We start from the raw sequence: 11,935 nt of genomic DNA on the forward strand, positions 1-11,935 counted from the left end.
GTGTTTATTTATTTATTTATTTGTTTATTTATTTATTTATTTATTTATTCACCGATAGATGAATCATTGATTAATTAATTAATTCTGCAAATCTAGTCTTTCAGGTAAAGCTCCCTGTAAAGCAGATTTGAATAATTTCAAGGGAAAAATTGTTCCGGGGCCGGGTATCGATCCCGGGACCGCTTGTACGTTCAACCGAGGCCCCGGGATCGATATTTGGCCCCGAAAAAAATTTTCCCTTGAAATTATTCAATTAATTAATTCATTCATTATGACATAGGGAAATACAATCGCTAGATGTCCATCAGAACACCTTCTTCACAAAAATAGGCCCTGTAGTAAATGAACACTTTAACTCATAATTATTGATGATGGTTTATATGAGCGGCAGTTACAAAGTAAGAAAATGCATCTCATTAACAATATAAATAAAATATAATAAAAACATAAAAGAGAGATGTGACATTATGAATCAGTATTAACAAAGGTTCAGAAATTTAATAAATGGATAATAAATTGTAGTAGATCTTTATTTCGAGCTGAACCAAAACAAGAAGAAAATTGAGTTATTCCTGGAAGAAATAAAAATGAATTCCTTTGAACAATATAAGAAATGTTATTAGACAGAATATTGAGGTAGTGAAAGCATTCATTGTTTCGGACCTGTGTCGTATGTGAAGCTGAAGAGCATCACCGGAAAGTAACGAAGGAAAATAAAACAAGGAAGATGAAGGGGGAAGAACACAGTAAAGAAAATTGCAGCTTCATTCCTGCTAATCTAATCTTTGATCGTTACGTACAATACCCTTCACGGTGTGTTTGTGGTGCAATAAAAATACGGAACAACTAAGTAATATTCTTGGAATGATTTCAACAGTTTGTTATTAGTTTCTTTCCCTCATAGTTGCCTCTCTCCTTTGAAACAAATGATCTCGAAGCTTCAACACTACCCTCATTATCACCATCAATCACAAATCAAGTCACATTTAGATCTCTTTCAGTTTCATAAAGTAATCCTTCCACTGGTCTTTGCTTCGTTATGTAATCTATTATTAAAGAGAAACAAATTTTCTTGTGGTAAGAAACATGAGTCTGAAGTTAAGTTAAGCTACTAAAGAAAATTATTATCTACAGTAATCATACTAAAGGTTTTGATTTATTTACAGAAAACCAAAACTCGAGTGGGATTTAATTGACTATTTCACGATTAAAAGAAAGTATATGAAGATTAGAAGAAATAAAGTACTCTAATACAATAAAATATTGACTTACTAAATGTCTTACGTATTATTGCACCATTTCATCATTACAAATATTCCGCTAGATGGCAGTAGTGTGTTATGATGAGATATTCTCTTGTTACCAGTAGTGCCAACTATACAATCTTCATTGAACTCAATGGACGATTGCTAATCAAGAAGACTTTGTTGATTTAGTTTCATTTTTATTAAAACAGTTGGATTCCACTTCAATTATCAATATATATTAAACAATATATACGTGACTATCCATAGCCTCATACAACAGAAGCTATAACATAACCTAAATAATATAAACAAGATAAATGATAGAAACCCTTTTATTAAGGATGATGAAACAAGCATGAATCATTTAAAAGGTATAGTTATTGAAAGTACAATGTTAGCAAACAAAGAAACAAATGCTAGGGAGGTGATAAAACAAATGCTAGAGAGATGATAAAAATAAATGCTAGAGAGGTGATAAAAATTATAAGATAACCAGCCATAATTGGTTGAAACACATCGTTCATTACCGTTTTATTAGTCAAAAGTAGTATCACGTAGTAAAAGTGTAACAGTCACGAAAAAATTCAACTAGGTAATTTCATTGCAAATAACAGGAGCCAATGTTTTGTTACCTGGCATTTAAGTGGATGTGTAATCTTTTAAAAATAATTTAAGGCATAGATTAATAATAAATAAATAAATAAGCTTTGGTTATTGTACAAGTATCTAGGTGTTTATGGATTCTTGGTGTCAGTAATGTACTCAGTATTCATTTCAGTTTACTATTGACTCATAAATGACACAACAAACGCACTTTTCTCCTTGAGTGACTTCCATCATAAAAAATGAAATGTTCCTTTTCAAGGGCTGAGATAAGACGAACTCCAAGAAATGCGCAGATACTTAAAGGATGAATCTCAGCAAGGCGAAACCTTGAAATCTGGTTTAACAATAACTTGGTATTGAGAAACTTCTTCATTTCCGGATCTTCCGTCAGTGACCTTGCCCCCTATCTTTAACACTTATAAACGTTGTCTCACTGAAGGTTATTCCTGATGTAAACAAATGGTTGGAAAAACTATTCACAAATAAAATGTTTAATTGTTTGGCTATAAGTAACCCTCAGCGTTTAACTTCGTGATGCGTTGTTTATAACCAAAGCCACCGTTTCTGGCGCGTGAAATAAGTAATGGGAACATTGAGAGCGAGTATCTTATCTCTGCCACAGTCTTTGGGCTAGAAAACTGACAACTGTGATTGACAGATTGCTGACGTCACATCTGTTTAGGAGGTGGTACCACTCTCAGCCGAAATGGCAACAGATGTCACTGACTGGACAGTGTACTCAAAAACACACCCCGCAAAGTGCTAGTGTCTTGTCTTTGATGCAATAAAACTGACAACTGTGATTGGCAGACTACTGACGTCACGTGTTGGGTGGTACCATCCTCAGCTGCTCTGGCAACAAGTGCTCACTGGCTGGCGTTTTACTCAAGGACACGCGCCAAAAACGTTGGCACTGGCTGTAACAACAATACTAATGACGGTGTTCAATAAACTCAGAAAAGACACATTGTGCAACCTCACAGCACATTAACAGGTTGATCAGTCTTATAGGCTTTAAAGGCAACAACTTTTATCAATTTCACTGTGCTGCCATCTAGCGACTGCAGAAGAAGTCACGTTATAACTCTCATATTGCATGGAGCAACTGTACTTTCATCTAGCAATCGTTACCAATCGAAGTGGCGATCCTAGTGGTTGTTCTCTTCCATATGCTACCGTTTTTAACATGGGCATGGCCAATCTGTTATATATGTGTTCAGGGGTGCAACATTAAAAAAATTTAAGATTTTCATCGAACCCCTACAATTGAAAGAAACGTTTATGATATTCGTAATTGTTATTATGGACATTGTTAAGATGGTAAGGATACTTGGGATTTTAAATAAAATCTTGATATTTCTTTTCATTTCTGTCTTTATACTCCCTGCATTTAAATTTAACAAGGCGAAGCCTTCATAATCGTTTGCAAGAACCCTTAAAACTAAAGAAAAAGGTATTTTACTAATAACTTCAAATTAATATAACTCTGGAAATATTGAGATTAGAACACATGTTTATATGACATTTTTTGCTCAGAATGTTTTCGAAAATAAGCTCCGTAAGTGACGGTCAATCCTCGTGAATCACCCTGTATGTGCGACAAAACTTTTTTTCTAAGACTCTTTTCTCCCTTCGATTGAATAAAATTACATTTGAAAAATCGGCACTTAGCACCTTAGGAAATATGAAGGGTTCAGAGCCATAGTGGGCCAAGCGCCATATATTAAAAACGGAGAAAACAAATGTTAAAATTAAGTGAATACCATGATACAGGGTGGACCGCTCGAATGTACCTAATTTCAATTGTATGTGACTGGTGAACGGTTGAAGATAGAACTTTACGGTAACGTTTATATGAAAAGAAAACTCAACAAGTTTCGAATCCTGTCGGTATATGGTGCGCAGACACCGTTTCTTTTCGTAGATTGTATCGATTGTCAAATGGCGACACCGCAGATGAAAGCGCAAACTGTGTTCAGATATGCGGAGTTTAAATCAATTGTTAGAGATCAAAGAGAATATCGGCGAGTGTTTAACCATGATGCTCCAACTGGTAAAAGCATTAAGAAGTGGCATGATACATTTTAGCTACAGGATCGGTGTTGAAGAAGCATGGTGGTGGTCGTAGACCATCCGACGAAATGGTTGCAAATGTTCAAGCCGCGCACGAGCGAAGCCTGCGGAAGTCATTAAGAAGAGCTTCGCGGGAACTTCAAGTGCCAAAATTAACATTGCAACGAACTATACACAAACATCTCAAACTGTACGCATACAAAGTGCAGTTAATGCAACGTCTGGAGCCGGATGATAAAGCCAAACGAGTGGAATTCGCCAATATGATGCTAAACCTTCTCGGCGCTGATCTTGATTTAACACCACTCGATTTCTTTCTCTGGGGCTACGTCAAAGATAAAGTGTATGCTATCCCAGTCAGAGACCTTCGTGATCTTCGGGAGCGCATCATAGAGGCTATTGAGAGCATTCCAGAAGACATGCTCCAACGTGCTTGGCAAGAAATCGTTCATCGCCTCGATATCGTCACAGTGACAGCTGGAGCTCACGTAGAGATATGGTGATGTGCATATCGAAACTTGTTGAGTTTTCCTTTCATATAAACGTTACTGTAGGTTCTATCTTCAACCGTTTACCAGTCACATACATTTGAAATTAAGTACATTCGAGCTGTCCACTGAAACATAAAGCAAGTAAGATAAAGTTGTTGTTGTTGTTTTCTAATGCCAGGCGTTTGACAATAAAGTCATTTGACCTCTTGCACTCCAATATTTTTCAAAGATATTATCATGACCAGCCACTGAAGCACAGATTTTGAGGTTGTTATACCGCCAGCATTCCATTGTAAGATGTTTAATTGATTCTGTACCATTAAAGTAGTCCCCGCCCGGAGATCCGACTGGGGGACTATTTTACCTTCGGATAATTTTACCTTAATGGTACTCATTTCATATTGGAGTGGTTAAATGGCAAGTTGTAGCCGATTTAAGTGAACACCATATTTTAACGTTTTGGTGGCTACTTCATTCACACACAACTCCCAGAATGTCTGGAGGACCACACCTGCTGTTGGTCGACTGGTCCATTGGACCTAGCTGGGAGATCTTGTTGATCACCAACTTTCCCTCCTTAAGCCACTGGAGGACGATTTTAGTGCCATAGCAGGTCAGCACTAGGAACAGAAAAGTAGAAAGAGGAGGAAGGAAAGGGAAATGAACCCCTAGGCCTCGAATGCTCTAATGCCATTAGGGTCGAAGAAAGTAGGAGTTCAGTCAGAGGACTGGATAGGAAAGGGTAAAGAGGGAATTAGGTATTGAATAGAGGAAAATTATACCAAATTCAGTCATTAACTCATCAAGCTGACCAGTGCTAATTGATGAGTAGCCCCTCCCTTTAATTCAGCTTGTAAAATTATGCTTACTAACAGCTGCACCGCGGGAAGGTAGGGATGGGACATTGAGTATTTGTCCAGGTTGGTTCCTTAAAGCCTTCAATGGGAAAGATTAATGGCTCTCCCCCCTGTATCCGACAGATACCCTTTTGCAGCTAAAGTAAGATAAAGTATGTACATTAAAACTAAATGATATGTCAATCTCATTAAATTATGGTATTCACGTAACTTTAACCCTTGCTTTCTCCGTTTCTAATAAATGGCTTTGACCCACTATCGGTCTGAACCCTTCTTATAGGTCTTCAGTTGTAGAAGATCACAAAACGTTGATAACTAATTTTTAATTTTACATCAGATGCGCAATTGCAATTTGCTCGTGTGCTGCTGGTGCCGTCTGTCATTCTGTTTGTTTACCTCAGGAACAGTCTTACGTGAGACGACGTTTAGCAGGAGTTACGATTACGAGTGAGCTAAGCGTTGCAACAATCGGATAGTTAACACGGTGCAGCCTTCGACTGCAAGGTTGGTCGCTTCCTCCATTAGGACTCCGATGAGAAATGCCAAGACGACTCGCATCACCTCTGTAGCTACGCCTACACGTCAACGACGAGTCTTCTACGCAGAGCAATAGGAAGCCACTACCTGTCTGTCACCCGTTCAATTGCCACTTTTCTAAGGCCTGATTGTATAAACCACTTAATCTTAGATCAGAGGTTAAATTGATCCTTGTTTCAGCTAAACTTGGAATTTTGTGTTGTATAAAGTCTAATCTGAGATTAATTTGTCTCAAACTAAAGTCAACTTTGAAGAAATTTCTCCGATTAAGTTAGATGATCCAAGTTCAGTTATTTCTTTTCTGTTTGAAATATACGAGTGACAGATTGTGCAAATAAAATATCCATTATTATTAATATTAATAGATATGTTAGGTACATTTATATATATATTTCTTTCAATTTCTTGCCTTAATACACAAACATTCTTATATTTTATAAGGCTCTATCGTGTTCAGCAGTATCAAATAACATAACCTATAACTATATTATGTTTATAACAACCATTAATTATTAATGGATATGATAGGTACATTAATAAATGTTCAATTAACTGTATTACTAAACGAAAATTGTCGTTAGCTTTATTATGTTTAGCAGTATCAAACACCATAACATGTTAACAACTCGGAGAACAGTCAACCTTCTTCTTATTGTCCGCCATTATTTACATTGCACAAAAAACCAGTGTCTCCAACAGAGTATACGGAAAGTCGCCAAAAAGTAGTTGTTAAAGTCGCTAGATTTCTCATTATCAACAAAGAAAGATTAAATTTTGTCACTATTGGGGGTGCTAAAAAGTCACTAAATCCCTATTTAAGCAATATAAAAGTTAAAAGAAATTGTTGTTGAAAAAGAGTTAAAGTCGCTAGATTGGCAACACTGAACAAACCTGTATAACATGGTCCGCGCATCACGTATTTCACCTGTTTATGCGATGTTGCCAGATCCTTTTCACGTGAACTTAGATTGCATTTGAACCAAGGTAATTTGATCGCAGAAAAGTTTTATACAATAGAAGAAGTGTCTGAACTCGGTTCACTTTTCGATCTACGATCAAAGTTGATCATTAGTCAGGGAGTTTTATACAATTGGGCCTAAGACCACCAAATAACACTTGCTATTTGCAAGAAACGAGATTCCCTCGTGATTCGAGGACACACAAGACACGAAAACAAGGAAAACACTCTTCTCACTTGTACACTCGAGTGCATTGATTGTCGGAAGATGTAAACAACAAATTCTCTTTCCTCCAAAAGCACGAGAACAACCAGGCGAGTTTTGTGTTCAGCGTGGGAAGGAGGGAAGTCATTGGTGGAATTCAACATGTATTGTGTTTCCGGATAATGAATTAATATTTTGTGCGAGATCGTGCGTATTTGCTTGTTTTCCGCACAGAACCAATACGCGGTAAGTGTGAAATACCACATTCAGTATTCCCAACCTAACACACATAACAATTTCCCTCTTCTTACCGCTTAAGTGACATATTGATTTTACTGCTTTAGGCTTTGAACATATTATTTTTAGAGACGTTCAATATAGTAATAATTATAAATCGGAAACTTATCACTCCAATCAATTTCAGCTAAATTGCACTGTTAATTATTGTTTTTAAATATTTGCAAAAATTAAGTAAACTCTACAACTCCACTAAAGTTACTGCATTCGTGACAGTAACATTACGGAAGCCGAGAAAAAATCAACAAGATTCCAGATGCGGATGTTATTACTGCAATATGCCATATAAATAATATTGTTAAAATATTAAAATGAAAAATAAATCATTACATAACCTTACCGTTTGTTTTAAGTTCGCATTTATAGACTGGGGGGGGGGGGAAGGCAGACGTATATCACGGCCTGCTGGAGTATAGTAAACACACAAAACATTTTATAGCAACAATGTTGAAGAAAGATATTTTGGTTTTCCGAAGTTGCCGTCATTAAACAGAAACCAACATGGAGATTTCATTGCAACTAATTAGAAATTCGTCTTTCAGGTATGTAATAAACGATCTTCGCACAAAATAATGTACGATACACGAGCGGTATGTTTGTTTTCATGTTCTCGGAAATTAAAAAAGCTCAACTACGTTTGGCTTTTTCAATCTTTTCCTCGATCATGAAAACGTCAACATACTGCTCTTGTAACGTATATTACTATTATATGAATGAAGAGGGGGTAAAGACTAATTGGGATTTCCCGGTCTCTCATCGGGTCAAAAACCGTGATAGAACAGATATTTAACCCTTTGAATTTCGGTGAAGTCCGGAGGGCCTAATTAGTCAAATCCACTCTCCTCACCTTTACGCTGGGGTCCCCTGGGATCTTTTAAGATGCGAAGAGAGCGTGGTGTGCGGAAAGCAACGAGAAGCTATCGCATGAGCTGCTACCAGGAAGTTAAAAGGAGGATAGCAATGATAAAGGAAGTTTTTAATAGAAAAAGGAGTATTTTCTGCGGACCTCTGGAAAAAGAACTAAGAAAGAGACTAGTGAAGTGCTTTGTATGGAGTGTGGCATTGCATGGGGCAGAAACATGGATATTACGACGAAATGAAGAGAAGCGAATAGAAGCATTTGAAATGTGTGAAGTGGACAGACAGATTAAGAAATGAAGCTGTGTTGAAAAGAGTGGGTGAAGAAAGAATGATGCTGAAACTGATCAGGAAGAGGAAAAGGAATTGGCTGGGTCACTGGCTGAGAAGAAACTGCCTACTGAAAGAAGCACTAGAAGGAATGGTGAACGGCGGAAGAGTTCGGGGTAGAAGAAGATACCAGATCATAGGCTACATTAAGATAGGCCTATATGGATCATATGAGAAAACGAAGAGGAAGGCAGAAAATAGGAAAGACTGGAGAAAGCTGGGTTTGCAGTGAAAGACCTGCCCTTGAGCAGAACATTAAATGAAATGAAATGAAATGAATTAACAAAAAATATACCATAAAATATTTCAGCGTCGATTCCGAAATAAAAGCGTATTATTTTAATTTAATAGCCTACTAAGTGACTCCTAAAGTAAAAACATAATACTATATTGTATAACGTAATAAAGTCCGCCACTGCACAGGGTTGAACTCAACAAACTGAAAGCCATCGGTGTAGCTCAGTCGGGTGAGGCGCTTGCCTGCCGATCCGGAGTTGCACTCGGGCGCAAGTTCAATTCCCTCTTGGGCTGATTACTTGGTTGGATTTTATTCCGAGGTTTTCCCCAACAATAAAGCGAATGTCAGGTAATCTGTGGCGGATTCTCGGTCTCATCTCGCCAAGTACCATCAGGCTATCACCAATTCTATCAACACTAAATAATCCAATAGTTGATACAGCGTCGTTAAAAAACCGACTAAAAACAATAAAAAACAACTGAACGCCTTGCTTACAACTGCCACATGTATATTGCGTAGGGGGTGGGGTAGATAACATTTGTTTATACCGTCCGACCATCAATGCAACCGAGTGTGTGTATGTTTGTACTTACCTATGTATGTACAGGTATAAGTGTGTATGTAGGTACATATGCATGGGCTATTCCATATGAAATCGATCAGTAAAAAACCAACCTCGCATTTTTTATACCCTAATTTTTTTCCCTATTTATGCAAGGTGCTGAGGAGAGTGCATTTGCAAAAATATGCTATCGAAAGTCAAACGGTTTTCGTATTGTTGAGCGACTAAATTTAATTTAGTGTATTTTAGAAAAACAAGCCTCTTTCAGCGCTGAGAACTCTGGAACCATTTACTGCAGAACATTGAACGAGAGCTCATTTTGAAGCTGACATTTGGTAGGTTATGATAATAAGTAATCCTTATTTTTATTGTATACAGAGAGACAGATAATCTGATTTTACTTACTTTTAGGCTTTTTGCCCATTTGTAAAAATGTAAAAAATATTGAGAAAAAACCTTGCATTATTAAGAGGGATTCGGCATTGTTTGCTTAGTGGCTCGGCAATAAGTTTCGAGAGTATTAAATATATTATTTTCACACGCCTGGACTTGAACGGCTTAGTACCGCACGCACTGGCCGAGAGATGAAGATAAGCGAGCGTGTGGTGTCATTTTACTCCTGTGTTTATGAAAACCTGTGATAAAGCTAGCCCAGCTATGCGCTACTAGACGAAACATCACGTCTTTATGTCTTCTGGCCTTGCTTGCCTAGGCTAGCTCCCGTCTCACAGTCAGCTGGTCAGTTCACGCGCGTACTATTTATTATCTTTATTTGATATTTTCAATACTTTCTTAAACATACCGTCAGTAAAAAATGTGTTTATTTGTACTTTCAATGCGGAATCTAACCATATATTTTAAAAATATTTTTTGGTGGGCAAAGGCGTCTTAATGAAGAAAAATCTAAATTTGTCCATTTCCATAAAAAGTAAGAAAAACTGTTTACATGTCAATATAAACTTTAACTTCTCAGCATGAAAATAAACCATGATTTTGATCATTGGATGAAAGGCTTTCGGAGCCACAACAGTTTAAATTTGCTAATTTTATGAAAATACGATAAATTTAAATATTTTAAATTTAAACACTATGAAGTTCTGATGCCTCAAACTTTGCACAAAGCATTGTATCACAGTTGTCTACGGACAGAAAAAGTTTCATTGTATTTAAAAATTGCAAGGTCAATTTTCTCTATATTTCGTTCGATTTGAGATGGGATAGCCCGTATATGAATGAATGTATAATGTATGTAAAGCCACATATATATATATATATATATATATATATATATATATATATATATATATCTGTGTGTGCGTGCAGAATATACAGAGTGAGGTATTTAAAACTAGCACCTCAAATATTCTTCTCCTTGTCTTCTCGTTGTTCTCCTTCTATTCCCGTATTTTCTCCTTGCATTCAACTTGATCTCGTTTTCCCCTTGTTCTCATTGGTTTCCCGTTGTTTTTTTCCTTGTAATTCCATTGTTCTCTTTGTGTTACCCTTTCTCTCCTTAAATTCCCTTTATTCTCCTTAAATTATTCTTCTTCTCTTTTACCTTCCCGTGTTTTTTAAAATTAAATTATGGTTTATTTAACGACGCTTGCAACTGCAGAGGTTTAAGAACACTTAAATGTCATCGACATGGGCCGGGATCGAACCCGCAACCTCGAGCACAGAAGGCCAGCGCTATACCGACTGCGCTACCGAGGCTCACCCCATGTTCTCCTTCTCTTTCCCTATTTCTCCTTATATTCTCCTAGTTCTTCTTGTGTTCGGCTTGTTCTCATTTTACTTCCCTTGTTCCCTTTGTGTTCACATTTTTGTCCTTGTCTTTCTCTTGATTCTACTTATTTTTGTGTTCCCTTTGTCCTTCTATTCCCTTGTTCTCTTTTTGTTCCCGTCCTTGTAATCTCCTTGTTCTCCTTTTTCTCCTATTCTCCTTGTTCTTTCTGTGTTCTCCTTCTATTCCCCTTGTTTTCCTTGTCTTTTCATTATTCTCCATGTCTTACCCTAGTTCTCTTTGCATTTCCCTTGTTCTTTGCCTTATTCTTATTTTTGTCCTTGTCTTCCCGTTATCGTTATATTGTCCTTGCCCTCGTTGTATTCTCATTGTTTCATTTCTCGTACCACACATATGTACAGGGATATCATTTTATTTTTACTTCAATTTTTATTGCACCTGAGTTTTTGAATGTACTTCACTCCCACCCCTTCTACTAATGAAGTTCAACCGTCCTCCACACAGATCCAAGACCGCATATACAGTCATAGTAGCCTTACGGTCGTAGAAAACAGTAAGTTCCAAAAATATGTTCGCGTTTTCCAGTGACGAAACAGTTTTCAGTACTGAATCATTTTCACACAGGTACTGTCGTCCATTTGCCTACATCTTATCCCGGTTACCCCCACCAGCTTTTATTCGCCAGCTAGTGGCTGGGCTATCTTAGCTCTTTTCTGAGAACATTAATTTCTGTAAGGAATTGGACGTCTACGTAATATTATACAACTGTTTAAAATAACTTAAATAAAAGGGCCTCGTTAAGTAATTAACTTCACGTGATTTCCTCCCTTTCTACGACCCTACGGCATAACCACTTGGACGGACAGTAGATAGTATGTCTGAGTAATTTTATCTTTTCGGATCGGGCGGAAGTGAAGACTGAATTTGCAGTA

Source organism: Periplaneta americana, chromosome 2, assembly GCF_040183065.1.
Source record: "Periplaneta americana isolate PAMFEO1 chromosome 2, P.americana_PAMFEO1_priV1, whole genome shotgun sequence".
NCBI lineage: Eukaryota > Metazoa > Arthropoda > Insecta > Blattodea > Blattidae > Periplaneta > Periplaneta americana.